At 36.6% G+C, this 26,794-nt stretch overlaps 1 protein-coding gene across 10 annotated transcripts in view; it reads right to left on the reverse strand.

The window, feature by feature from the left end:
• The window catches only part of ERC2 (ELKS/RAB6-interacting/CAST family member 2), a 394,125-nt gene that overhangs the window by 365,957 nt on the left and 1,374 nt on the right, over positions 1 to 26,794 (reverse strand). The gene's annotated exons all lie outside the window — the stretch shown is intronic.

Consider the following 26,794-nt stretch of genomic DNA (forward strand, 5'->3'; position numbering starts at 1 on the left):
AAATAATAATCTGGTAAACTGAAGAACAGTATTAAAAAGTCAGATAATCAAAGGAAAATTAATTTCAATGTAAAGTTTATTAATAAGCACTTGTATATAAGGACTAAGGGAAACAAAGCATCATCCAATTCCTGCTCTGGCCACTATTTGTTGATCTTTAAGAGCAAAGGTGTTGGAAAACACAAGTGCTCTGCCTCCAAGCCTGAGAGCCTATATGGCAATGAGAGCACTACCACTGAAGGCTGAGTGTGACAAGCAATATGATCTTTGCAATTGTTACTTGGTTTTCCCACATTTCAAACTACTCTTCATAATGCCTTCTCTCAGCCCAGCTATTACTGTCACCAGTCCTTGGTATTCTTGCATCAAATCCAGGAGAGCTGATGCCAACCCTCCACATGAGATTCTTCCTCTAACAAACAAGAGAATCATCACTCTACAAAGTGTTATTTTCACACCACATTCTTAGTAACAAACAGTATATTCCACTTTTTTGAACAGTTTTATGCACACTAATTGCACAGAAAAATTAATATTGATGATATTTCAAACAACTGCACTGCTTCCAGAGGTAATAAAATATTGAATTATTGTTCTCTAATTCAGGGCCATCTAAGCACTAAGAATTGGAAGAGATCCTGCTCTGAAATAATCTAATGCTGTACAGATGAGATCATTTGTAGCAGCAAAGGATTAGTTGCAAGGGAATTGCTTGCTACTATTTTACATGCTGCAGCTCCCAGAATTTCCAGTTTGCCTTCTCACTCAATCTATAAAGAAGCAAATGCACTTACATCACACCTCTGAAGTAAACAGTACTGCAAGATGCTCCTTCAGGTGTAAAATCTGCCCCAGAATTCTCTAGATCAAACCTGTATGCTACTCAACAAATGAGAAAGCCCCGTGCAAAGGAAGTTCTTAGACAGGATACAATCCACCATAAATGACAACTTCTATCAGCTATTATAAATGCATTTAGAAGCCTGCATCTTAAGCTACTAAATGCAATTATACTTATGAAGAAAACTGCATTCATTTTTTCAACTGAAAAGGGGGGAAATCAAATTTTATTCTGTATTGTCTAACATCTCTACAGTCAAATCTATTAGCCCAAGAAGCCAAGCTTGTGTATAACCCTACATTCAAAATATGTCAAACAGAAGAGTCTGTTAATTAAACATTAGCATCACTCCAATCAAGAGACATTTTATTAGAGATGCACAGAGAAATTAGCATTAAACACAACACTCTTCAGTGCTCCAGAGCAGACATTCTTACTTGCAGCCTGTAGATCAATTTGCTGGTGAAATAAGTGGATTGATGATCACAGGATAATTTACTTACTTCAAATTTACTCTACAGGGGGAAGATATAGTTGCTAACAACAACAGGAAGCTACCCCAGGCACATTTATTAAAAATTATTTCTACACAGAAGAAAAATAATTAAAGCCTTTTCTCTAAGGAATGATGCCACACTCAGTGGTGTGGAACTGTCACCAATGAGGCAGAGGTACAAAAAGTGTAACAGCCTGACTGGGTTCAAAGACATGGAGGAGAAGAGGACTAGACATCAAAAACTGTGATCATGGAGTTCATGAAAGAGATTAGAAGTCCTAGAAATGAGAATAAAATGGAACTTCAAAGGAATTACACTACCTTTTATCCCTAACAAGAACACTTGCCAGAATGGTAGCAGTAAAAACTGCATTACAGGCTTTATTTTTTTCTTATGATCATTTTTTGTATTTCATACAAAGATGTTACACGATGAGTGAAGCAAACAGGTGGTCAATGGAACACTCACCTTTTGTCAAGTCAAACCATTATCTCAGACAACACAGGATATGAATTCTACAACTTTTTTCCTTCTCTTCCTGCAATTCCTCTATATTATCACTTATCTTATTCTATTAAAAAAACCCCAAAGATGAAAAGCAAGCCTGCGGCATTAAAACTGCAATTGCGCTCACAAACAGGACATACTGATCTCACTGATGTTTGCAGGAGTGAATCAGACAGCCTTAGCTCAAAGGCCTATTTCATACTTTTTATTTAATATAACTTTACTCCTAATTCAAAATTCAGGTGAATAATGAACCACTTGCTATCATTTCTAACAAAAAACGCAGCACATTCAGTCTGTTCAAGCCATGTCAAAGGTACTCACTGGGGGTTTTTTTACCTCTCCCAGCTGTCTTTTACTGAAATAACCCTGATCAGCTCCATGATTCATCTGTTACTTTGACCCTCTCTTCCATATTCTCAGTTGTATTGGAAACACAAGTTCGGTCCCAGATATTGAATTTTATCTATTAAGAGAAAGAAGTCTAGGCCACTTGTACTCTGAAACTTGGAGCACAAAAGCTTTTATAGGAAAGTGTACCTTAAAATAGCACACTGCCATTTCTACAGCCAAAAACCTTAGTAAAACATATTATACTTTTTAGAGAGGATTAGAGGATTTTTTTTCCTTTGATACACAGAGCCTGTAGAAATCCTGAGTGTTATCCATATTCAATAAGAATCAAGTATCTGGATATGATAATGTGAGTAACCATTCCATTTTCCTCCTTTCCTCATAAATATTTATCGACAAACCAGAATCTAAAATATCTCAAGCACTTTTTTTAATTATTGATTACTTTAAAAGATAAAGACTGTCCATTCCAAACCCCACATTTTAGACCTGTATGCACAATTATATACAAAAAGGTTGTTAGTTGCAGTCAAATGTAAACATGTACTGGGATTAGCCCTATTCCTTTTCATCTCACAGTTCACCAGATCACAGAAGCTGCCAAGATGCTACAGAGTAATCTGTGCTGATTCCTTGTGCTTGCATGGGGAGAACTTGCTGTTCTTCTTCAGGTATTTTCAGACAAAAATGGAGGGAGATACCCACATAACCCACTGGTCAAAAAATTCCCCTGGAAAGGACAACAGGACATGCTGTAATCACTGTAGGGCTCTACTGGTTCTCTTCAGTTTCAAAGGAAAAATAACCCTCAGGGCAAAGTGCTTGGAGGGGCCTATCTAGCTTGCCATGCTTTGCTCTCTATGAGTTTAAACTGCTTTAGGTGTTTCTCCTCTTTATTTCTTTTTTATTTGTATCTCACTTTCACCCTTCCAATGCTCTCCCAGGGGAATGAGTGTGTGGGGCTCAGGTGCCAGCTGGGCTTAAACCACAAGCCAGATAACTGCCAATTAAATAATAAAATAATCAATGCATATTTTAAAGTAACTGTTCTGTGATGATTCTCTATTGTGTTTAACAAAAAATAGTATTAAAAAGGGAGCAAATATAAATTACATTTGCATTGTCCTAAACTTCAATTACTCAGTAGCAATTTTCTTGGTTTAAGAGGTGTGCTTCCTTTTCTTCCAGTGCCACAGGAGGCTTAATCAAGCTGGACCGTAAAAAACAAATTCCAGGAATGATGAAATGCAAAATATCCTGACCTCCTTGGAGAGTAATACTGTTTACCTGCCAAGTGAAAAGCTTTCAGCCAGCTGGATCATTTATTTTTAACTGTCACTAAATAGAAGGGAAAATGGCTCCAGGCACTTCAGAAAACAAAGGAAATTAAACATTTAATTGCCCTTGTAATGAAATAGACTTACATTACTACTTTGTTCTGTAGAATCTTTTATCACCTCTTTCCCTAATAATATCCAGAATGGAAATGCTAGAGTCTTTTTAAGTTCAGAGCAAAGAGTTCAGTAATTTCTTCCTTGGGTAACCTGACAAGACCCCAAGGACCTGGTGTAACACCTCTCTTCAGCTAAATGTGCTAAGCCTAACCAAGAATTTCAGAATAAATCCTAATAATCAAGCACCTCTACTCAGACTTATTGTGCAACTTCATTTGTATACTCTTCTATACTAAATCCTCTTTTCAAAAGTTTCTTCAAAATGAAACTGTTCTGGAAGTTAACCCAGCAACAAAAGATTGATAACTACATGCCTACCTACAAAAGAAAGTATGCTCATAGTTTTTATTGTATTAAATTCAATTGTATGAGACAAAATACCAGCAGGCTGTTATTACTGATGTACAGATACATTTTTTGGTCCTGCAGCCTGATTCAATTCAAGCATCTGATAAAACCATTCAATAAATAAATCTATGCACTGTAGACAGTTATAAATAATACCCAAATGTATCATACTTCCACTAGCCAGAATTCAAATTTCATTTCAGCAAAAATAACAGAAGTATTCGCAATAGCTTCAGCTAATTATGACTTCTTGGCATATTGATAGTTTTCCTGGCTCTTACTCTGAGAAGCAGTAAAACCAAAATTTTCATGACATACAAAGGAAACATCAAAATGTGCTTACTTATAAGTTACAGGAAAAGGAAGCACTTTTAGATTTTGATTTTAAACTTCACAACCTTTTTGACAGTCTTCATCCCTCTGTACTCAGATTTATTTTCTTAATTCAAATTTATATGGTAAAATGGAACCATTTCTAGTGCTTTATATCTGGTGCCTTGGATTTTGAAAGCTTTCCAAACTTAATGGCACCCACTTCAAGGAAGTTTTGTCTATAAAGGTCAGACTAGTCCTGATCAGATGGTAAACCTCAACACTTCTGTTATCCCTAATAAAATGTTGCCTTTACTAAACATAAATGCATTGTCTCCTAAAATATCCTGTAATTAACGTGGAGTTTTGATATTTTGCCTGTATTGCATAGAATTTGATCTATCCTGTTGAGAGATCAACATCCTACAGTGTTTAAACAGCTTTTGTGAAGTGAGTTACCACAACCTGCCTGTGAACAGGAGTGTTTGCTCTGGGTTTGCCAGCAATTAATTTAAGTTCATTGTGGGCATGGCTCCAGATGGAGGTGCCCTTCTGGCACTTCTCCCCTGATTTGGAGACAGATTCCCTGGGTGAGAGAACCAGGATGAAAGAATGTCTGGAACACAGACTGATGTATTTGCCTGGATGATGTCATCATTTATGATGTGAGCACCCTGCTGTTATTAAGGGAGGGGTTTGGAATACAAAGCAGGTCCACAGAGGTAATTCATCTTTTAAACTTCCAGGGAGAGGTAGAGTATGAATGCAGTTCAAACACAAGCTGAGTGCTGTATTTTACAGAAAAGATTGTAATTGAATTATTTAATCAATGTCTAACAAATCAAAAAAAAAGGAAAAAGGGAAAAAAACCCCAAAACCTTCCTAGATAATGGGTCTCAGTTGCTAACCTAGCATTTAACAGTTTAAATAACTGGAACAACTGAAATACCAGTAACCTGAGATGAACTGGGAAAGCATAGGCCCAGCTCACTCTTAGGTGATAATAGGAACTAGCACACAAGAAAAGCCATCACAAAGTTTTACCTCTGGCTATAAAAGTATTTATTCTCCCAATACAGATCAAAAAGCACAAGAGCCCAAAAAATAAATCAAGGATCAAAGCAGAAGTCTCTGCTGTTCTCAAAAACTGGTCCAGATGCAATATAAGAAATTAAATCATTATTATAAAGCTCGAGGTTTTGTATTTTCTATTTTATTGTGTCAATCAGCACAGCAGCTACATCGTGGAATGTGTGCATGTATAAAAAAGCACATATAATGGAAATCTTTTAAGCACATCAAAATTCAGACCTCTTCAGATAACAAATTAAGGACCTCTTGGTACTCCTAAGGGGATAGCTCCTAAGGGGTTTTCTATAATGGCCTCATTTTTACCCATTAAAACATACATCTCAGAAAATAGCATTTTAGTCTATTCAATGCAGAGCCTTTAACTCCACTCTTTGGTAAATGCTCTTAACAAAAGAGATGAGCTCCCTTTTACTTGCTTTCTGTAAAATTCTCTCTGATCTAAAGGTACTACAGAACATCTACAATAATATTATAATGCAAACTTCATATGTTCAAAAAATCTAAAGTTGAGTCATTGCTCTTAGCATAGAACCAACTTATACAGAAAAACTATATTGCAAACACCACAAAGAATACAGACAGATCATTGATGGGTATCAAGTTTTGCCCATGTGAATAAGATTTTGTGCCCTTGTTAAAACACAAGATGTCACAAAATTTAACTTAGTTATACAAGAAATTCCTAGAGGTATAGTGGTATCATTATTAACAGGTACTTTGCACACATTTCAGATTATGTCTCCCATCATTTCACAGCAAAGTTCTCTTCATCAAGTTAAACACTGAAGGAACTTCAAGATCACTCTGCAGGCTGGCATATTCACCTGAAGCTACAATATGAACAGCAAATGAAGCTCTTTCAATATTATTTCAGTAAAAATTACAGAAGTGCAATACCTTGCATATATGAAACTGGAAGGCACATATTGCACAAGTTATTTGACTCATGCATAAAAATAATGTGGGTGCTTCACAAATTACTGTGACACAGATCATAAAATTAAGACAGAACAAGAAAAATCATTATGCTGATGACATTATTTAACATGTTTCTAATCTGCTATTTAATATATTTACAATTTCTAATACACAGAGGGCTAAACTCTATGGAATAACTCAAAACTCAATTCTCTTTTCTGTGGAGCTTTCTAGGATCTTTGGGGCTGTAGAGGGAAAGCTGTGGACATTTCCTTGCTTTTACAGGTGGAAAATGTCCTGAAGACTTCACAAAAGATTCTTATTTTCAGACAAACTCAGACACCTTAGAAACTGCCACAGAAATCCACAGTGCCTTCATTTCTCACCAGTGGATCAGTTTGCAATAATTACCAAACCACTATTTTTATTTTTTTTTTAATTCCAGGTAGGAGGTGACAAAATACCAATAAATATACACTGTAATCCAAGTCATTCCTACATGTAAACCTTAAAAGTAACACACATCCATTTTCTACCCTTTGCTATGGTAAAATAACTGGAGGCTGCCAGAAACAGCAGGGAAATCTCAGCACATCTGTCCACTTTCCAGTACATAAAAGCCATATAGGCCTTCTAAACTCCATTATATCCCCAAGAACACCTAGGGGAGGTATTAGTGTGGGATACAAGTACATTTGATAAATTCTTCACCTAAAAGTCTGCTCCCTCTTACAAAAATATTTATGCCAGCTTTTGAGGGCATCTGAGGCCCATTTCAGGTCTTCCCAATTGCCAAAAAAGCACACAGAAAAAAGTGCAAAAAAACCCTGCTGTCAATGATTATAATACAGTAAACTATGCTAAAGGTAGTTCTTCTGAATGAATCAAATATAAATTTGGGGCTTTCCCCAACCCTTGAAAAAATAAATCAAATATACTTTTTTTTAGTATACACTTATTCTCGCATGCCTCATGGTTTTATTATAGAAAACAAGTGCACAGTAACATATGGTACATCTGTTTCATATTTTGTCTTTCTGCTGTCGTGCTGTTTCTCTCAACATTCAGTAACACACACTTCTGTTGGCTCATAATAATTATTTTTAAGCTGCATATGAAACACAGCCCACCTCCACTGTCACTCCAGGGACATGATATTCCTCCCTCCTTCCCTCCTCCTACAAATGCAGAGTGGAATATAAAGATAGCAGAACCAAAACTAAGACAAGAGAAACCAGGAGTCATTATCAAACACTTTACATTCCTTCACTTCCATAAGTTTGGTTTTGCAAACACTCCTACACCGCAATTCACAGATGAAGTGGTGGCAATGGAAAGGAGATGGTACCAGCAGAAATAATAGTTAAAACTCATTTAAGCAAACCCTAATACTTGCTCAAATGTGTACAAAGACATATTCTCCAAGTGAATAGGCAACCTCAGGCACAACAGCCATGTGGAAACATCTGTGAGGCAAAAAGCAGGACAAGAGCTGTGAGAGAGCACTGAGAAAAGAATGGTGAGGAACTGAAACCATTGGAACATGGCATGAGCCAGCAAAAGGAACAAGGGGGAAAAGAGAGGATGAAAAGAGGTATTATCCATAGGGTGAGCTGTTAGATTGAAGCTGAGAAATAATAAAACTGGCAGCAAAGAATGTGTAATCTGTAGAAAAATTGGACCCAGAAAGGGGCAATGAAAGCACAGCAGGGAAGGTGAGATGCAAATAGTCAAGGTAACTTGGAGCACAACATCACAGAGAGAATTTTTTACACATGCATACATATAGAATAGCCTGTGTCTCAAAAAAGAGAAGATGTGGGGAAAATATAGAGAGAAAGTAAAAGTAGCAATCTTTTGTGTTTCTAATATTGGAAGTTGATGGTGCTGGCATTGCATTAAAAACGCAGCAATAAATATAACCAAAAAAAACTTAATTTGTCAAAAATTTGCCTCCAGTCTGTCCAAGAAAATCTAAATACTTCTTTGCATCTGTCTATTCCTATGGGCTTGAAGTCACACTTCACAATGGGACACTGATTGGCAAACCTGAATGCCACTTTGTTAAACAAATAAACATGCAATAAAAATAATACAGCACTGCTGCTGAAATGCCAACTTCAATTGCAGGACTTCAAGCCTCCCCATTTCTTCGGGAAGCAGATGGGAATTTTGCTGGAAAGCAAAGGACTGGAGGTAGTTGCATTTGGCACATTGAAAATTGGCACCAGAATTTGAAAAGGTTCCATTCCAATTTTGTCACAGGGAAAGATGAATCTATGAATTAGGTCATAAACAGTGAAGTAGAAGCTAAAGGAGCTTTTAACTCTCCAGCCGCTTCACCATTAAAGAGTCTGAATAGTTTCCTCTTTTTACACACTTTACAGTATGCTGTAAATACATTAAATTAATAAATTATTCCAGCTCTAACCTGAGGGCCTCTTACTGTTTTTCTTCCCTGTTCTTTGTGCATAACCACCAAAATAACTGCACCTTAATAAAAAGTTGACATGTCTATATTAAAAAAAGGCAAATTATTCTCATCAAGAAAGGTGTTTCAGGCACATGTTGAGCAAATACAGCATTATTTACTGGAAGGAAAGGGTTTTTAGACATTCATTGATCCAACTGATAACACTGACATGAGATCATCTATCATATTTCAAAAGAACATATGGCTTTCAGTAGATTCTTTTATGAATTGGACTGCTGACAAAAAAAAAGCTTTCCAGATATGCCATTAGCACTACACTAAACTGAAATATTATTATATTCCCACACACCAATATAACAATATCAATATGCTTCCTAGCTGTATGGAAAGTCCTTTATGCATAAAGATATGTGTTTATAAATATCTAATCAGAAAATACAAAGTCCTGTGGATTTTTTCCTACAGGATGATTCAGGATTCCAGCAGAAAGTGTACAGTAGAATATTTAAAGAAAGCTATAGAAAGAAAAACTAAAAAAAAACCCTGGATTTTTACAGATAGTACTTCAGAAAGTTTTATTTTTCACTCATAAAAGGAGAGCTAGGTCATACTTTCTCGGTATTTTAATAGCAAGTAAACAGGGGATTAGTAATACACAAAATACAATTCATTACCAACTTTGTTCATCCTGGTTACTTGGCAGTCCTGAAGATACAGCAGTGTAAGGCTATAGGGTGTGTATTGCATCACTTGTTCAAAACTTATGTTTTACTTTAGGATGGGATTTTGCAAGACCTTAAAAGAATTTCACAGCATGAATTCAATAGCTAAATTTAGCGAGATCTGCTCCCAATTTCCCCAGGCATTTTTCACAACCTTCCTTCAAAGCATTAAGTACAAGCTTGCACAAACTTTAAAAAGAACATTCTTCTCTATCTCAAGAGAAGATACATGAAAATACATTGCTTATCTCAAAAGTGGCATTGTTTGGGTAACATTCACTCCAATTCAAGGAAGGAAAACAAAGGAACGAACAGGGTCCTTGTACATCCCTGTTTCCTTCAAGTGTCAAGACTATGTTCCCACTCCTGATGTACTCAGAAGTTCCCCTCCTATCTGCTATTAGATTTGGGGGTTTTCCTTATTAAAGTACAAGCAGCAGCATTTACCAAAAAGAAACTAGAAAAAACACATTTACAATTTTTCAATTCACTCTCATTTTTATTACCATGTATTTATAGTTCCACCAATATTTTTATTCCATAGCCCTCATCTCTCACCACATATTCATTCAGTGCTGACAGACATGTTATTCCTTAACCATATATGTATTTATGCCACCAACTTCAGTGCACAGTAAGGAGGATATAAACGGTCTAAGGGCAGAGTAAATTCAATTATAGGCATGCAGCTAAAATATAACACAGCATACCTAATGAAACTCTTTCATTTCTCATTTAAATTTTTCAAATTAAACATTCCTGCAATCATGTTATGAACATTTTTAAATTAAGACAACCTTAAAATGATCAGTAAATACTTTTTTTATTTTAGATGGGTCATATCCTGCCAATTTTTTTGGTAAGCTACTGCCTTCTTTTTGCCATGGCTCCACAATACCCAGAGGATGTCAGAACGAAGCAGACAAAATCCAGCCCTCCTGGTGAAGCCAGCTCCACAGATGCCACAAGCCCTGAGCTGACACTCAGCTGCTGCTCCAGGGCTGCTCACCCTCCAGCACAGCCTTGGCCACCACAGTGCCTCAGCTACAGAGGCACCAGCCAAGCACCCAGGTGCTCACAGCACAGCAGAGCTGGCAGCTGGGAGGTGACAAATGTTCAGGTGATAAAATTTCTTAGTGGTAGACATGACCTCACCCAAGAAAAAATGGTTGAGACCAAGGGATTTGACCCATCAAATACACACTTCTTTCTCCACCTAATGAAATGTTCAAATGAACGCTCTAGTAGTACTCTAATATGTTGGAAAAAGTCAGTTTTGTACACGTTAAAAAATAAATCAAACAGAATTAATATTTTGTAAAAAGATAGATTAGCATGCAAGATATAAAGCTAAATTTGCAGAAACATTCCCTATTTCATGCTATAGAAGGAATTACTCTAGGGATTAATTTATGTTCTTATTCACAACCATTTTTCTAATCCAGTCATTAAATTCTGTTTTATGAATCACTGTTCTCATCTGGGCTAAAGCAATTAAGTTCTCAAGACAGAACAGTAGGTGTGCTGGTGCTAATTAATGCTCCCCTGAGGTGAGCCTAGAGCTTGCCTGTATCTCCAGTACACCTGAGGTTGGCATTAATCAAGATAACAATTCTTTCCTGGCATCTCTCTGAAGGAACAAACTGGGCATTTAGGACCAAATTTCTTTCCTTGTGCTCCCCCCCTCCCCAACAGGCTCTCCCTGCTCTAGTCCTGAGATGTGGTGCTACCCCCACTTGTAACCAGGATTTCACCCACATGCTGCAGTGCTTCCTACCTAATCCACCTTAAGGAATCCATACAACATGATTTGAGCAATTTCAGCTGACTACTGATTGGGTAAAATCTGATAACACAGGAAAAAACAGCCTGTACATGTGGCACTAAAGGCAACACCTAAGACATAAGGAAGATGTTTCTGAGTTCATACCAAGCCCCCCAAGTGCAGTTCTGGCTGTTTCTCTATGTCAGCTATATTTTTCCTCCCTTCTATTGCCTTATTATCCCATTGCTCCACTGACAAAACAGAAACAAAAACAAATCAAAAAAAAACAAACACAAAAAACCCTCAAAAACTTTCTTGAATACTTCACTATGTCAGCCTCTTCCATGAAGCAGGCCAAGAAATTCCTCTTTTCTGTTCTCCCTACAAGTGGTTGGTGAGTTTTTTGTAAAAAACATTTTGGTTGTGCTTCAAAAAGAGTTCTATGTTTTCCAGTTATGCTATTGATGGATGTACTGTATGTAAATACAGACATTTCTGTTTCTCCTGTTGTTTAATATTTTTTATGTTAGTTTATTCTTATTGTGTGCAAAGCTCTATACCTGTGTGCACTGTTAGCAAGGTATACTAACAGAGTTTCTAATCCTTCTCTGTTATATTAACAGCCAGAAAATACTAACTGTCCTAATTTTTAAGTCTTAAGATTTGGCTCTAGTTCATTAATTCAAAGCTATCAGGAAAAATATACAACTTTTAAAAATACTACTAAGCACTCTTGCACAAAATTGGAAAATCTTGGACGTTTCAATAAAAGTTCTTCCATCTCATAACAGTTTATGGAATAAAAGAGAGATGCCACACAAGGTGGGGGGAATCAAACAAACAAAAAAAAAAAAAAAAAACCAAAAAACAAAAGCCCCTGAGACTGCCGAGTTTCCCAGTACAGGGAAGGCAGTCAGTCTTGAAAGGAGCTTTGTGTGTCAAGATATTTTTAGTCTCACAAAGAAGGATGCTGGAATTGCCAAAGGCTGCCAACCATCTAATGGAAGCAAAGAACACTAAAGAGATGTAAGAGTCAATGTAAAACTGGATTTCAATAAATGGACTTCTGTAAAGTCCTTTCATACTTCTAGGGTACTCTGAGAAGTGTCAGAAGAAATATCTCATTACATTGGTCCACTTCATTGCAAATAATGTCACTCAGTCTTAAACACATTCATAGTTCAGCTTACAGAACAGGGGCTCACTATGAAAAGTCACAGAGATGCTGCAAGGGCAGTGAAAAGGCATCCCATATGCTAAACACACAACGTGCTAGGTGCCAGCACCTATTCCAGACATTTGTGCATTTTTTTTATTCACAATAATTCTATTAGCAAGGGAAAAGCTACTTAGGCTCAGGAATACCTGAAAAGTTAGTCAAGGTATACCAAGAGCATAGAAAAGATAGTCTTCATTTAGAATATTACTCTGCAGATTCCAGATCATCAATTACAAGTAGAAAAAAAAAAAAAGGCAAATTAAATTCACAGTAAGGAATCTGACAGACCAAAAAGAAAGCCTCTCCTGTATCCCTTTAGGCATAATCACTGTTCTGATGTCCTACTGATATGAAGCCTCCCAGTTTATATTTTAGTAATCAATTACTATAAAGAGATAAATTTCAATACAGAATAATATTAGGAAAAGATTAATGAGAATATTTATTTCATAAAACTTACAGTGGTCTTAAAGGCCAGATTTGGGTTCAGTTTTGGTAAGGTTCAATCATGAAATCCCTTACAGCACAGCAAGGGACCACGCAACTAAAATAGTGAGAACCAGTCTGAGCTGATGGAAAGCTGCTGTGATATTTCACACCAGAAAAATCAAAGCCTCAGTCACTGGACTATAAAAATACTTTTTCGTGATTGATGAAGGCAAATTAAGTTATTTGATGGCAGAGATCCATATTCAAAAGCAATGCAGGAATTAAAATCACATGCTTGGATGCTATGAAATCTTTGCCAATAGGGTCTCTGAACATCAAGTTTTACACTAGATCCAAGAGGCTAAATCCAAAAAAGAATGTATTTATCCAGTGAGTAAGTATTCCCAGATGCACAGACAGGACAGAGCATGAACTCCTTCAGCTGCTGTACAGGGTTTTTTGTTTCTGAAATTAAACCTCCACAATTTATTTCTCAAATACAGACACTTCTAAAGCATTTGTTCCTCAAATACTCAGTACAGCACAGCTGAATTATTTTAAAGATTCTGTACAAAGAACTGAACACTCCACTTTCAACAGGAAATGTTGCTAAGGCCTCTTGGTTTGCTGTGTCATTCAGGTTTTGCCCAGCTTAAAGGATATTGTAAACCAAAATAGAATAGCTCTACCAAATTGATGAGACTGTGTTCAGATTCACTTATTTCATTACTTAGATACTAGACAGTTAGATTAAAAGAGTAAACTGCTGAAGCAAAAGAATCCACAAGAAAAAAGAAAAGATAAACATCAGAAAATGGAAAGGCATTAAAAGAAAAAGCTGTAACATCTTAACAACAGAGACAGATCAGGAGAGCTACTTCATATTCAAGAATAATCAATTTAAAATGTAAAGTTCAACAGCATAGCTTATGCACAGACAGAATTTAAAAATACCAGTACAGCAAATGTGCACATGTATATTTATTCTTTCTAGCATTTATCACAATTTGCTCTGTTTTCCTTCAGATTCTTATCTGGCAGCCTGGAATTGTCAAGTGCAGAAGTCTGTACAGTTCCCTACCCTGGCAAACTATGGAAAGTGCTGCTACATTTGTTGAGCATTACAATGCAAATTGTCAAAGCTACTGCTGGGTTCTCCTGCCTTTCTTCTTTCAGCTATTTTACATGTGTTCCTAGAAGTAAATATTTCAGCATAATTTCTTGAAATGCAAAAAATAGTAACATCTTATTTGAAATAAAGCTTCATCTATACTTGATATTACAGGAAATTTCCTCTCTGAAACAACCTGAACTTGTAATTTATCCCATGCTTTAACTCCAGAGTAGCAGGAATTGTGACACATATTGGCCCAAAAACAATCAACCTCTAACATTTAACAGGAAAGCAAAAGCAAGTGACTTTATACAACAACCTATTAGTTAAGTTAACCACCCTAAACTATGAAGTTCTCTTTAATTTTATATTGGTCTGCACTGGTTTTAGGTATCCAACAACTGCAAAGGTATTGATCTGAAGTTCATTCCCTGCCTGTGTAGGTGACATGAGAATATTCACCTTCCCTATTCTCCTATAAGAGCTGTAGGAAAGGCAGTTCACCCCCAAAGACAGAATCACTTCTTAATCTGAAAAACAAACTACTTCTTTACCTGTTCTGTTTGGGCTTTCTTGCTTCACAGCTAAAGCATTAGGTTTCACAGTTCCAGAATAATTTTATAATACCAAAGCCCATCTGATCATTCTGCTTGGAGTCTTTTCGCAACTGCACTTCTTAGTGCTTTAAATCAAGGAACATTTCAAACCATGGTTATTTTATGTAACAGTTCTCTTTTGGACTGTTGGTGGGGTCTTGCTTTTTTAAAAGTTCTAAGAGTAGCCTATTCTTTCCAGAATTTGCACCAAAATTTTTTCCTTCATCTACAGCTTAAGAACTGCAAATTTTAAGTTTTTTTTCATCCAAAAACCTGATGCTTGATTGAGTACTCAAATCATCTGTATACATCTGTGGCAAGTTCAACAGCTTGAACTGATATTATCTATTTTCCCATATTCATTTATTAGACAAAGTAAATCTACTCAGAAGAACTTGTTGCAGACTATAAGGATGTTGCTCTTCCCTGAACTGTGAAGAGAGCAGGATGACCCCATTTGATGGTTGTCAATATAAAGGTTTAGCAATATCTACAAACTCTTCCCCTGTGTCCACAGCCATGCTCCCAAGTGACAGCGAGTTTCAGCTCAAGTGCAGGTCCTGCAGCACAGCTCTTCCCTCCATGGCCTCACTGCTGGGCAGGCAGCATGGGAAAAGGGAAGGACAAACCCTGGGGACAGGAACATGGCCTTCCTTCCTGCCTCCTACATCTGAGCTTTTCATCCTCTCACATGTGGGTGATGCCTGCTACAGTGAAACAGGAGGGAGCACTGCTTTTAATGATCACACAACACAAAGCACTGATGAACAGGAAAGAGTTACTTTGGAGTTTGGGAAAAGGAGGTGAGTAGCCACACTGTCCTAGAGAATTACTACCTCAAGACAGCAGACTTTAGGAGTCAAAGAAAATGCATAGCCAAAGCTGAACAGCACAACAGAGGAGAGGGAGATAACACTGAACGTGCAAGATGTGTAAATGGTATAAATAAGGAGTTTATACAAATTGACTCACTCTTCTTAATCACACATAATCCTGCCAGTAGCCTTTTGCCAGCTGAATTAAAAACAAAAACAGCAGCAAGTCTCATTATGTGTTTTCCTGAATTTTCTACCATCTGGCAAAAATGAGGTAATCAATAAAATGAAAGGAAATTCATAGCAAAATAGATTTACTGTAGTTTTTGCAGTAAAATCTGTTTGTTTCTGCACATTTTAGAATTCCTTATCTGTTAAGTTTATTATTAAAAACAGATGATTACTTAATTCTACAAAAAAAATGTATGATGAAAGTAGGTCTTGAAGAGTGAAGTTTTTTGCAGACACTATTAAGGCAGGATTAGGAAAAAAAACAAAAAAACCAACATATTTCCACAGTAGTAGGAAAAGATTGATCTTAATTAAGACACTGAAAAAAAATAAAGCACAACCCTTCAGATCATATAAAGATAGAATTTAAAAAAATATATTTATGGACATTTGAAAATAAAGTGTCCAGGGCAAAAACCAAACACACTATTAGAGCTAAAACACACTACTGACCTGCCAAAGAGAGTAACTCAATGGCAAATTGTGTTGGTCACTGCACTCACAGTATCAGCAGTGTCCAACAGTGTCATGAAGCAGCAATGCAAGTGTGAAACACCTGCAGTACCCCAAATGTGACACTGACTTAGGAAAAACAGCAGAAGAACGTGAGCAATTGCTGGTTGGCACAGAAATAAAGTGAGGGAGAAGTAGAGGGGAGAAAGGCACCTGCAAAAAATAATTGTAGAAGTTGGGACCAATTCAGTCAGAAGCAAAGGTGTCTTCCTATACTCAAACTACTCTACTTTTTCGAGTGGCTTTTAATTAAGATATGTTAAAATACCTCAAATATTAATAATGCAACACTGTAACAAAATTTGCCATAAAATATTTACATTAATATTTCAATTAGTTAATGGCACTAATTTTTTAATCTATTTAATCTCCAAATTATCTCGAACTAAGCTTTTGGACTATCAAATAAAGAGTAGATTCTACCTCACATATTTGGTAACTATTCAACTGGACACAGGTGGGAAATGAACACCTAGAAAAACTTGGGAACAAAATTGGGTTTTCAAATAAAGTTTCCAACTGGATCGAGTTACCATTTTCTTCTGAGACTACTGTGACACAAAAACAGAGACCCTCTAGATGAAACAACTAGGAAAAATATATTCCTAAAGATAATTTCATTTTTTGTAAATCTGCATAACCTTTCCTCTAATACTTGATTCTATGTTTAGCCATCAAGGCACAGTGAGGCAATGCTTTATACAAGACCTAAACTGGATAATGGCCTCACCCTGTTTAACACAGGATCACTGGTGCCTTCAATTCATGTTTTATTGTTACATCTATATATGTCTTTAAGAAAAAAAAAAATCTCTTCTCTAAAATGTTACACACAAATATTTTTCCTTGGAGTTCGCCTGAACAGCGCTGCTTGTTAATTCCGCAGTCCTGCAGCCAGGACAGCGCAGCGCACTCAGGTGGAAAAGCCTATCACCAGTGTCCTCATCTCATTGCTCAAACCCTCAGCCTGACAGCTCTCCCTCTTCAGGGGATGAGTTGCCTGAACAGGATGAAGAATGCCTGGTTTTGCCTTCTTCAGCAAATTCTGTGTTTTCTACTCCTTAGCTCTCTCCTCCCTTCCTTTACTGCACCAGGGAATCTGAAGACAAAAATATCTCTCAAGTGTAAGGAAAGTACCAGAGCGTTCATACACAATCATGCAGCTCATTCATTCCCTTATTTCAACCAAACTAAGAATGTACAAGTTATGTTATAAACAGAAAAATAAATATACTAAAAATCTATTTTAGTTTTATATTATTGTTATTTTAGTACATTTATCTATAGAAGGTGACACAGGAAGCAGTGGTTGTTAATCAGTGATGAAAAAACACGCCAAATCACTCTTGCTAGCAAAACTTACACCAGCATACAACCCAATGCTCTTCTGAAAACAAATTTTTAGGAAAAACTTCAGATTTCCAGAGTATTGTACTATCATTCCAGTGGTATAATGTGATTTTCATTACAGTGTTAATTATCAGAAATATTAAAGGTTGTGGGTTTATTTTGGATTTTTCACAATATCTATTAAAACAGATAAGACAATATAATACATACCTAAATGTATTCATGTTCACATCAAACTCACTATAAACCTCAGTAATTTTTCAATAGGTAGCACATACTCCATAGCCCAGAGAGCTGTGCTGACAAAAAGGTACATTTTCAGGATGATGTGGAAAGAATTTTGGCTTCCAAATAAAGGGTAATTGACAATTTTTATTTCCCCCAAGGTACAGTTTAGTTTCTGTCACTCAGGTAAGAAATTTAGTGACATTGAATACAAAATAGTCTGATTATCACAACTTATAATTTCTTAATCTACACATGTGCATAATTACATATACACATCAATAGAACAGCAGGCTTTATTACAGATATGTTGATTGCAAACAGTGATTCTTCAAGTTTGGATTGACATATCTTATTTATGCTTTGGTTTATCAGGATTTAAATATAACCCACTAGAGTTCATCTCCACCCTCCGGAGTACCCAAATATGATTGCATTTCTTGACTGATTTAGTTAAGACCATTATGCTTCACCAGTAACCAGGTAGCTGGAAGTTAATGCTACACACAAGAAAAAGTTCACACTAACAGGACTATTCTTTCAGCCTTTCTACCTACAAATTGCAAAAGCTATGTCTATTTACACAGTTTAAATCAAAACACAGAGAAAAGATCTAATGTTCAAAGCACAGCTCCCTGTTTCTTTCTGTGATTCTCTCAATTGAAATGCAGGCTTTTGCAGTGAGACTTGGACTGTGCACAATTAATGCTGCAGTCAATTAAATGGGAACTTGAGTGAGCTCAAAAAGCAGGCCTTGTTTTAGGGTTTGCTGCTGCTCTGAAGCCACACCCCAACGTGTGTTATGCTTTTCCTACTGACCTTGGCTTTTCTTCCACAGCAATGTCTGTGATGGGGCCCCACCCTCTCATTCAATTATAGATGAGAATGGAATCCAGACCTTAGAGATGCAGAGAATGCTAAGGTCTTGTAACACTGAAATATTCACATTGATTTGCCTCAGGATTTTCCTTTTGGCAAATCCATCATTTATTCCTTTTCCTTTGGGGCACAAAGAGTATTTACATGAAATCTACTGCTTTGTTTTAACATGTGTTTTGTTAGCTTTTTTGTCATCTTCCAACACCAAGAGTAATAGCAACAACTATCCTGTGGCAGATGCTTAAGGAAATTCAGCAAGTAAATATTTTCCCTATCCCACAGGGATATTCTAAAATTAGTAGATTCAAAAGACTTATTTGCTCCTGCCACGAGCAATCCAACTTGAACCAAAGTTATCCTTTATAAAATATGCCAAGGGTTCCTGAATCCTGGTTTCTTTACTACCTCAGCTGACAGATACTCCAGCAATAAATTCAAGTAACAAATATTATCTTGCAGCTGACAGCTTTAACAAGTGACTCACTAGCACCAGGGAATACACAGTTCCATAGTCAGGAATGCCAGACACCTTCAACAGAGGAAATGACAAACTGCCCAAATCTGACCCTGCATGGCATTAACCAAGCAGAATTCCCAGACATGCAAAAACTCAAGAAAATTGAATCAATGACCAACAGGTTAAGGTACCCTCACACATTGCCCTTACCCTGACAACAATCTGAAATGCATCTTAGGAATTCAGGAATAAAACAGAAAAGAGGAAGGTTAGGAAGTGTCAAGCAAGTTTATCTTTAAATTATATGCATATATAAAATAAATAAATATAACACACTGCAGCACAGCCAAAAGGGTTGTGTTTCTCAGAAACAGCCCAGAGGAAGAGTTCCATACTGCAGGCTAATTGAGTGTGGCATTATCAATTGCCTGTTAGACGATTTGGGGACAACTGGCAAAAAATACAAGATGAAGGACCAAAAGAAAGGAAAACATCTGAAATTTTACTAATAAAGACTAAAAATGCAAAATGAGAAAGAAATTACTCTTTTTTTCAGTACTTCTTTCCTTTTCTGTCTTCCACTTTAGATGATGGAAAAAATTCTGAAAAAATATTTCCAGCATTTTTTTCAGATTAAGTCTAAGACCTCAAGGAAGGAAGCCATTTTAGAGACTCTAACAGAGAAATGAAAATATGTTTTTTTTAAAAATAGTCCATGAACTACTGGCTCCATCACAGTCAGTGGAAAAGAAATTCACCAAGGATAACATTTGATGTATTATCTATGATACCTGTGAGAAACTGCATAATTGATGAGATTAAAGGTTTAATTAACATCTCCAGGAGACTTCATTTATGTTTTGTAACACTTGCTTTCCAAACAAATTCTTGCATTATGAACCCATTTATGGTTAATGTGATGTATCCAACACCACCCAATTCCAACAAAATTCAAAATGGCTTATATACAATTACTTCTCTTCTAACTTCCTTGAGTCATTCTGACAGCATAAATTACCTACCAGGATAGAATTGAAGTTGGACTTGCCTAATTTAAGACAGGAGGGGGCAAAAAGCAGTAGGTGCTGAAGGAGCACCTTCAAGCAGAGCTGCAAGCCTAAAGGGTGACTTTAAGGTAGTTTTATCCTAACTAATATTCTACTAGAAAAACCTATGTTTCTTCTGAAGCAGTCATTTCTGAGACCCTGTCATAATCCTGGCTTCTGTTACAGGGTTTTACCCACACAGCAACAACAACAATCACCACTGAACAACAGAACAAAGTGCATCAGATTGGGGAACAGAGAATGCAGTACCCATCTGATGTTGCAAGGGAATTTTAACAGGATGAAATTACTAAATTCAGCTGAAATATCTTCAACAACAAATAATAAACCTATAGCCTTTCAGAAAACTCCTCATGTGATACTTGAGTTTTAAGATGATCACCACCATGACAGGACAAAAAATCCACAACAAACAGCAGCAGGTTCCGAAGTGTTTTGGAGTGAACCATCAAATACCAGTTAAGGAAGTGACTATGTTCAAAGCTGGTGAGATCTCAGTTTCAAGTCCCAGAGCCTCACACAGTTCCAACCATGTTTCATTTCAAAGACCTGTCTGCTATAGAGTCAATCCATCCTCTCAGAATGTTACTGGTCTTGTCTATTCTTTTTTATGAAGAACACTCACTGACACGCCTTATTTGACACTCATTCTAAGACTTCAAGATGCAAATGAAATTTCATGCTAGAACTTCAACACTGGATAACTGAGAATGACCCATATCCTGAATTTAGTAGGTATTTTGCAATATTCAGTAACTTTTAGTTTCCAACATGATGAATAAAGTCCCTTTTGTTCTAAATAAAACAGTACTCTTTCAGTTGACAGCTACACAGACTGCATTGTAAAGACTACAAATCATGGTCCTTATCTTTTTTGAAATACTGGGGACAACAGAACAAAACCAAAAACTACTTTCCTCAGATCTCTTTGTACCTCAAAAATGCCCAAAAGGGCATAACTTACTATTACTATCCTTTCCAATTTACCACTAACATGTGATACAGTTTTCATACAGCTTAAACTACCAGTTCCTACTTTTTAATGAATACATGAATACTACTGTCTAAACCAGAACAGCACCAAAAAGCTTCAGCTTACAGAGTCACATTCCTATAATTCATTTTCCTAGCTCAATACTTACCCAACTTTTTGAGACAGAGGGTCTCAAAAAGTTAAAAAAGTAACTAAATTCCCTCATTCACCCTCAAGCACTTTCAGGTCATTACTCCACCAAAATTTCCTTGGTTATCTGTAGTATCATGGCCCCCTCCTTAGGAAATTCTACTCCCACCAGAGCCAAGAGCCTTTGCTCCTCATCAGTAACAACACCAGAAGGCAACACACACCCTTGAGGCGCAGCTTATTCACTGTTCCTCACCCATTACACACCACCCCTCCTCAGCAGAACAGTCCTGCTGCTTCAGCCTCCTCCCATTTCACAGACATGATTATTTTGAATATAAGATGAAATCCACTGATTTCATTCTACTTTGCTATTCAGATTATGACCATTTGATCTACTCCACGTGGTTAAATGCTTAAGCACTTTGCTGCATTTAATAAACAAAGTAAAGAAGAATATTTTGCACTTACCTAAATTGCCATCAATGTACATGAGTTTAAATGAAGAAAACAGTGGAAACATGCAAAATAAAGTTAAAGTCAACAAGTATGCATGCAGCTCAAGACAAATATTTTTTAAAAAGCAGAAGAAAGCAGAATACAACAGTACAGTGAAAAACAGAAAACAAGGTGAATGGGTGTGATGAACCTACCAGCTTTACAGAATTACCCTAAAACACCTTAAGAAGCTTTCACAGGATGTAAATACTATATTAAAATTTGATGTTGGAAGTGTTTTTTCTTGAAAGTCTCATTTAGTAAAAATACAGCCAATTTCTTTTTAAGATTATTAATATGAAAATATACCTCAGGTAGTACAGTAAACCATAAGCACAACATTTCCATTCCTCAGATTCCTAGCTTTGAGTTGTGTAACCATGTACTTCATTAATATTCACAATAAGCTTCAAAATCCCTGCTGTTTCAGACATTCACAGAATAAGATGGGCTGAAAAATATTTATACCCAAAAAATCCTCCTCTGACCACAACTGGTATTAACAAACAATGAAAGGTCCTTTCCAACCAGTAATCAAATGCACACTTGGACCCATTAAGGAAGGCAATGCCCATCTATGAACTCACACTAAATACTCAAGTGCTGGCAACTGCCTGCATATTCCACTACAGTGAACCTACAAGAATTTCAAAGGGCATAAATAAAATATCTAAAAAAAAATTTTTAATGTACACCTTAGCCTAATCAATATTTTATTAGGAACAAATTTTAATTAGTACAGAGAAGAGAAATGCCATTTCAGAATATTTGTCAGTGTATTTTCTGTTATTGTTCTTTTTAGATTCTTGTCATGAATCAAAGTGAAAATGAAGAGCACATTGTGAAATAACATTGAGTAGCTACTCACAGTTGTAAATTCATGAATACACATTCCCTTCTGTACTGATTATTTTATCAGCTCTATTCTGCTAATTGCAGCATCTGAGTTATTCACATTGCTACAGATGGACAAAAGTTACTTGGAGAAACTATTTCAAGAGAATTTTTTATTCAGAACCATAAATCTCAGAGGAACTGCTCACTATCCTTTTTATCTTCTCTCCATCTCATTAATCACAAGTAAATTCCTGCAGTATCAGGATAGGAACTAAACTTCAAAAGATCAAAATCCGTAATGTGTTCTCAAAGAACACATTAAGTCAATTAAAATTACCTGGTTTTTTTTTTAAGGGAAAAAAGGATCATACTCACCCATTTATTTCCAATACAACCATGCCATGCCTGTAAATGAGCCACTGTTCATGGCACACAGTGTCCATTTTGTATTAATTATGTATTAAATAATTACATTTTTAAGTAAGCAAAAGTGGCTTATTTTGTGCAACAGGACTCAATATGCATTTTAAAAATATCACAGTGATTCAGTTTTTGCAATGCCATAAAAGCAGCATATAAACTGATAAACATTCATGTATTGTATTAGAAGCAGCTAATCCAAAGCAATAAATTAGTTTTCCCTCTTGGCAGGCAACAACCTTGGAAATTAATATTGCTGAATAAGGTCTTGTGTCTTCCCAGCACTTCCCACCTCATGGCCTTCTGTTGTCCACTGAAACCTTCCACACTAACTCTCCTGTACATTGCACACAATTAGAAGCTTCTCATCAAGCCAGATTAGAGAGAATAACTATCTACCTAGGGGAAAAAGGCAAAATCTCTGTTTGGGACGTTGTAAATGGATGACTCCAAAATGAAGAACTACTTAAAATAGTTAAAAACATGTAGAGTACTTCCTGCCCCTATGTATAAAATATGTATACACATCTATAAAATAATTCCAGTTATGCTGTGAGAAAATATCACAAAGAACATGAAGAACAAAAGCCAACTAAATATGGGCTGTGATATCAAAGTTCAGGTGCTGAAAGCATACACTTTCAGAAATAGAACAATTTTCAAAAGAAAAACAGCAATGTCCAAGTTGCTGTCCATAAACTTCCTCATGGATCCCCCTCTGCTTCCAAAAGTTAAATTTTATCAATTTTCCTGTTGAAACAGATCCTACCATTTCAAACTAATTCATTTATTTGGCAAATTTATTTTCATTTATAATCCTCCTTTCCAGGATGGTTTTAAGCCTTCCCGATCTTGCCATTATTTGGATGCATAACACATCCATCCTTTAGGACACTGATGAAAGCCTCAAGCACGTGACTGATCCCTACCAGATCCTCCTGGAAACCTTTCCAATTCCACCATGAATCACTGATAATTACCCTTGGACACAGGCTTCCAATCAAATACTTCTCCATGTAGCAGCAATTTCCTGTCATGTGCTTCCCACCACTCACTAAAGGGAAAGCTTTTGAGACAAAGTTTTTTAACATCAATAGGTTGCTGTTCTTCCATTATGACTAAGGGTGTTTTCCTGTCATACAAGAAAAATCAGATGTCTTGGACATAATTTTTGATACATCCATTGTGGGTGTTACTGTATTTTTTTATTTTCCCTCTCTATATTTAGAAATAGCTGATGATTTTTTAAAATACAGCTTTGAAATAATTCTTTGAGTTTTGCAATATTTTTTCAGAAACCACTATAAAAATATGAAACATTTTACTCATTCCCTCATTTCACTTCTTTTTTGGCAGGCAGATTTGCCCTTCTCCAGCTCCAGGGAGCTCCCAAACTTTGTTAGGAGACCCAGAAATCCAGGCAGGGTCACTTCCATCATGGACAGCCAATGTGAAAACACTTTTTAGTGTTTCAGTGTGAAACAACTCCTTTTTTAAGCAAGTTTTATAAGCCAGGAAACCTCAGACACACAAGGACAGACTGATCACTTCTAGGATAGATGTGATAGAGCACATCACCTTTTTTGTTCTTTAAAACTACAGCTTTTTTGATCATTCTGATTTAAATCAGTTGTTGGCAAGAATCAATAGCCTCCTGAATAAGAGTGACAAACAAGCTGACACAGCCAGCTTGGGCTTCCAAAGCCATTCCTTCAGAAAGGCTCCTCTCCAAATGCTTACAAGAAAAGTGAGCAGCAATTACATAAGAGCATGGGTACTTTTATACCCAAATATTTGATTGCAAGAAAGGAAATAGCAGAAACACATGGTTGACTCCTAAAACCAAGAGAAGGTCCCTGGAGTTCTGCTGGAACCTGTGGCTGGGCTTTGTGCTGACTGACACTTCCTGAGCAGCCCAAAGAACAGGGTGATCAGTAAGATGATGACTAATTTCCCTCATGGTGTTTGGGTATTCAGGGCAGTAAAGACAAAAGCCAAATGCAAAGAAGAATTTCATAAGACTAAGAAAATAGTCAGAGGCTGGCAGATGAAATTCAGGGAGATAAAAGTGGCACACAAGTGAAAATAATCCTACCTTTAAGCATAACAAGCTGGGATCTAAACTGGTTAGAATGAATGGTGAGGCTTTTTCAGCTATGATAAATATTTCCATTAAGATATTAGCTTAGTACTCAGTAGCAGCAAAAATAAAGGGATCCAAAACTGGAAAGAACAAACTAATTGTTGGGAATTTCTGTGAGAGAAATACAGAATAAAAGGGCAAACACTTCAACATCAACACCACTCATTTTACACCTTATCAAACACTTAAGATGTTTTGGTTCCCTTGCCTCAAAAAAAAATCCCAAATATTTAACAGGTCTGAAAAACATCATGTTACAGTTTCACAAGGAATTATCACACATGGTAAGATGCTGCTGTCTGGAAAAGAGCTGAGGGAGGGATGTGAGGATGGCACTGTAAAGTCCTGAGTGGCACTGAGACTGGCACCAGACATCAATTATTTACTGCTTCTTTCAGTACAAGGAGCAGGAAATCCTTGCAAAAGCAGCCAAAGTCTAGTGAAAAACCAAATGAAACCAGTGGTTCCTCACAGGTATGTTAGGCTGTAAGAGCCTGTGGACACTGGCATTTTCAACAGGTCCAAAAGAAAATGGTTGAATTTAAAGTTCACTGAGTTATTAAGCACAAAGAAACAGCAGCTGGATCACAAGAAGCACTTGCTGGGGACACCACTGTGTACTTGGCCTCTTCTGTGAATGCCTGGACACTCAGCAATGGTATAGAGCTACCCAATCTCTGTGTATTACAGAGGGAGGATTCATGTTAGATGTACACACAGAGCAAAATACATGGCTTTTGTCAGGCTTGCCATTACAAGAAAATAGGAGTTTGTCAAAAAGATACAACATCAATGAACTCATAACTGAGTTACTAGTTTACTTTCCCTCAAGATAAGCAAAACTAGATTTCAGGGGGAAAACCCAAAACAGAATTGTCATTGGTGTGTGACAAAGTCTCTAAACACCAGATTCAAATTCCAAAAGTCAGTATAAGATATTAATGTGACATTTCCATAAGAAACACATCAGAGTCTATTAGAATAATTCTCCCTTTAAGGTGACACCAACTACCACAACTAAAGTACCTAACCAACAAAGTTGTTGAGAAACAGAACCTCCACCATGCATCTTTTTTGTTAATATTGGTTCTAGCAGCATCCTAGTGCATCTGCTATAAATAAATAATCAGCAACTACTATCATCAGTCTGGATACAAAAGTTATACAAGACAGTAATAAATGAATTCATTGCACTGAATTCCAGATAACAACTCAGCCAGTTTCCCACTGAACTAACTAGTAACAGACTTGCCAGCTCTGTAGATATTGAGGTTCATGACATGCCTAAAGGTGGAAAGTTTGCTGAGAAGCTCTAATTCATCACAAACTTGGAAGTAAATTAAAAATCTCAGTTGTTGCTGCCTGCCAGCATAGAAGTTTAGAGTTGGAATCTGGAAGTGAGAGAAACACAGGACTGTGTTTTTGTCTGGAGAAAGTTAACAGATGGTCTAAAAAGGAGCAGCTTTAAAATAAGACCAGAAGCCAAAAAGTGTGTGGAGAAAGGAAGAATAATTTTTTTATCTATTTTGTGCTGCTGTTTTGTATAGCTTTGTATATGTAGCTGTATATTTGGATACAGCAAAGTCTCAAATTTTGACTTCACAGATTTATCTATCCAGACTAAAATATTTGAA

Source organism: Agelaius phoeniceus, chromosome 11 (genome assembly GCF_051311805.1).
Source record: "Agelaius phoeniceus isolate bAgePho1 chromosome 11, bAgePho1.hap1, whole genome shotgun sequence".
In the NCBI taxonomy this organism is placed as follows: Eukaryota; Metazoa; Chordata; class Aves; order Passeriformes; family Icteridae; genus Agelaius; species Agelaius phoeniceus.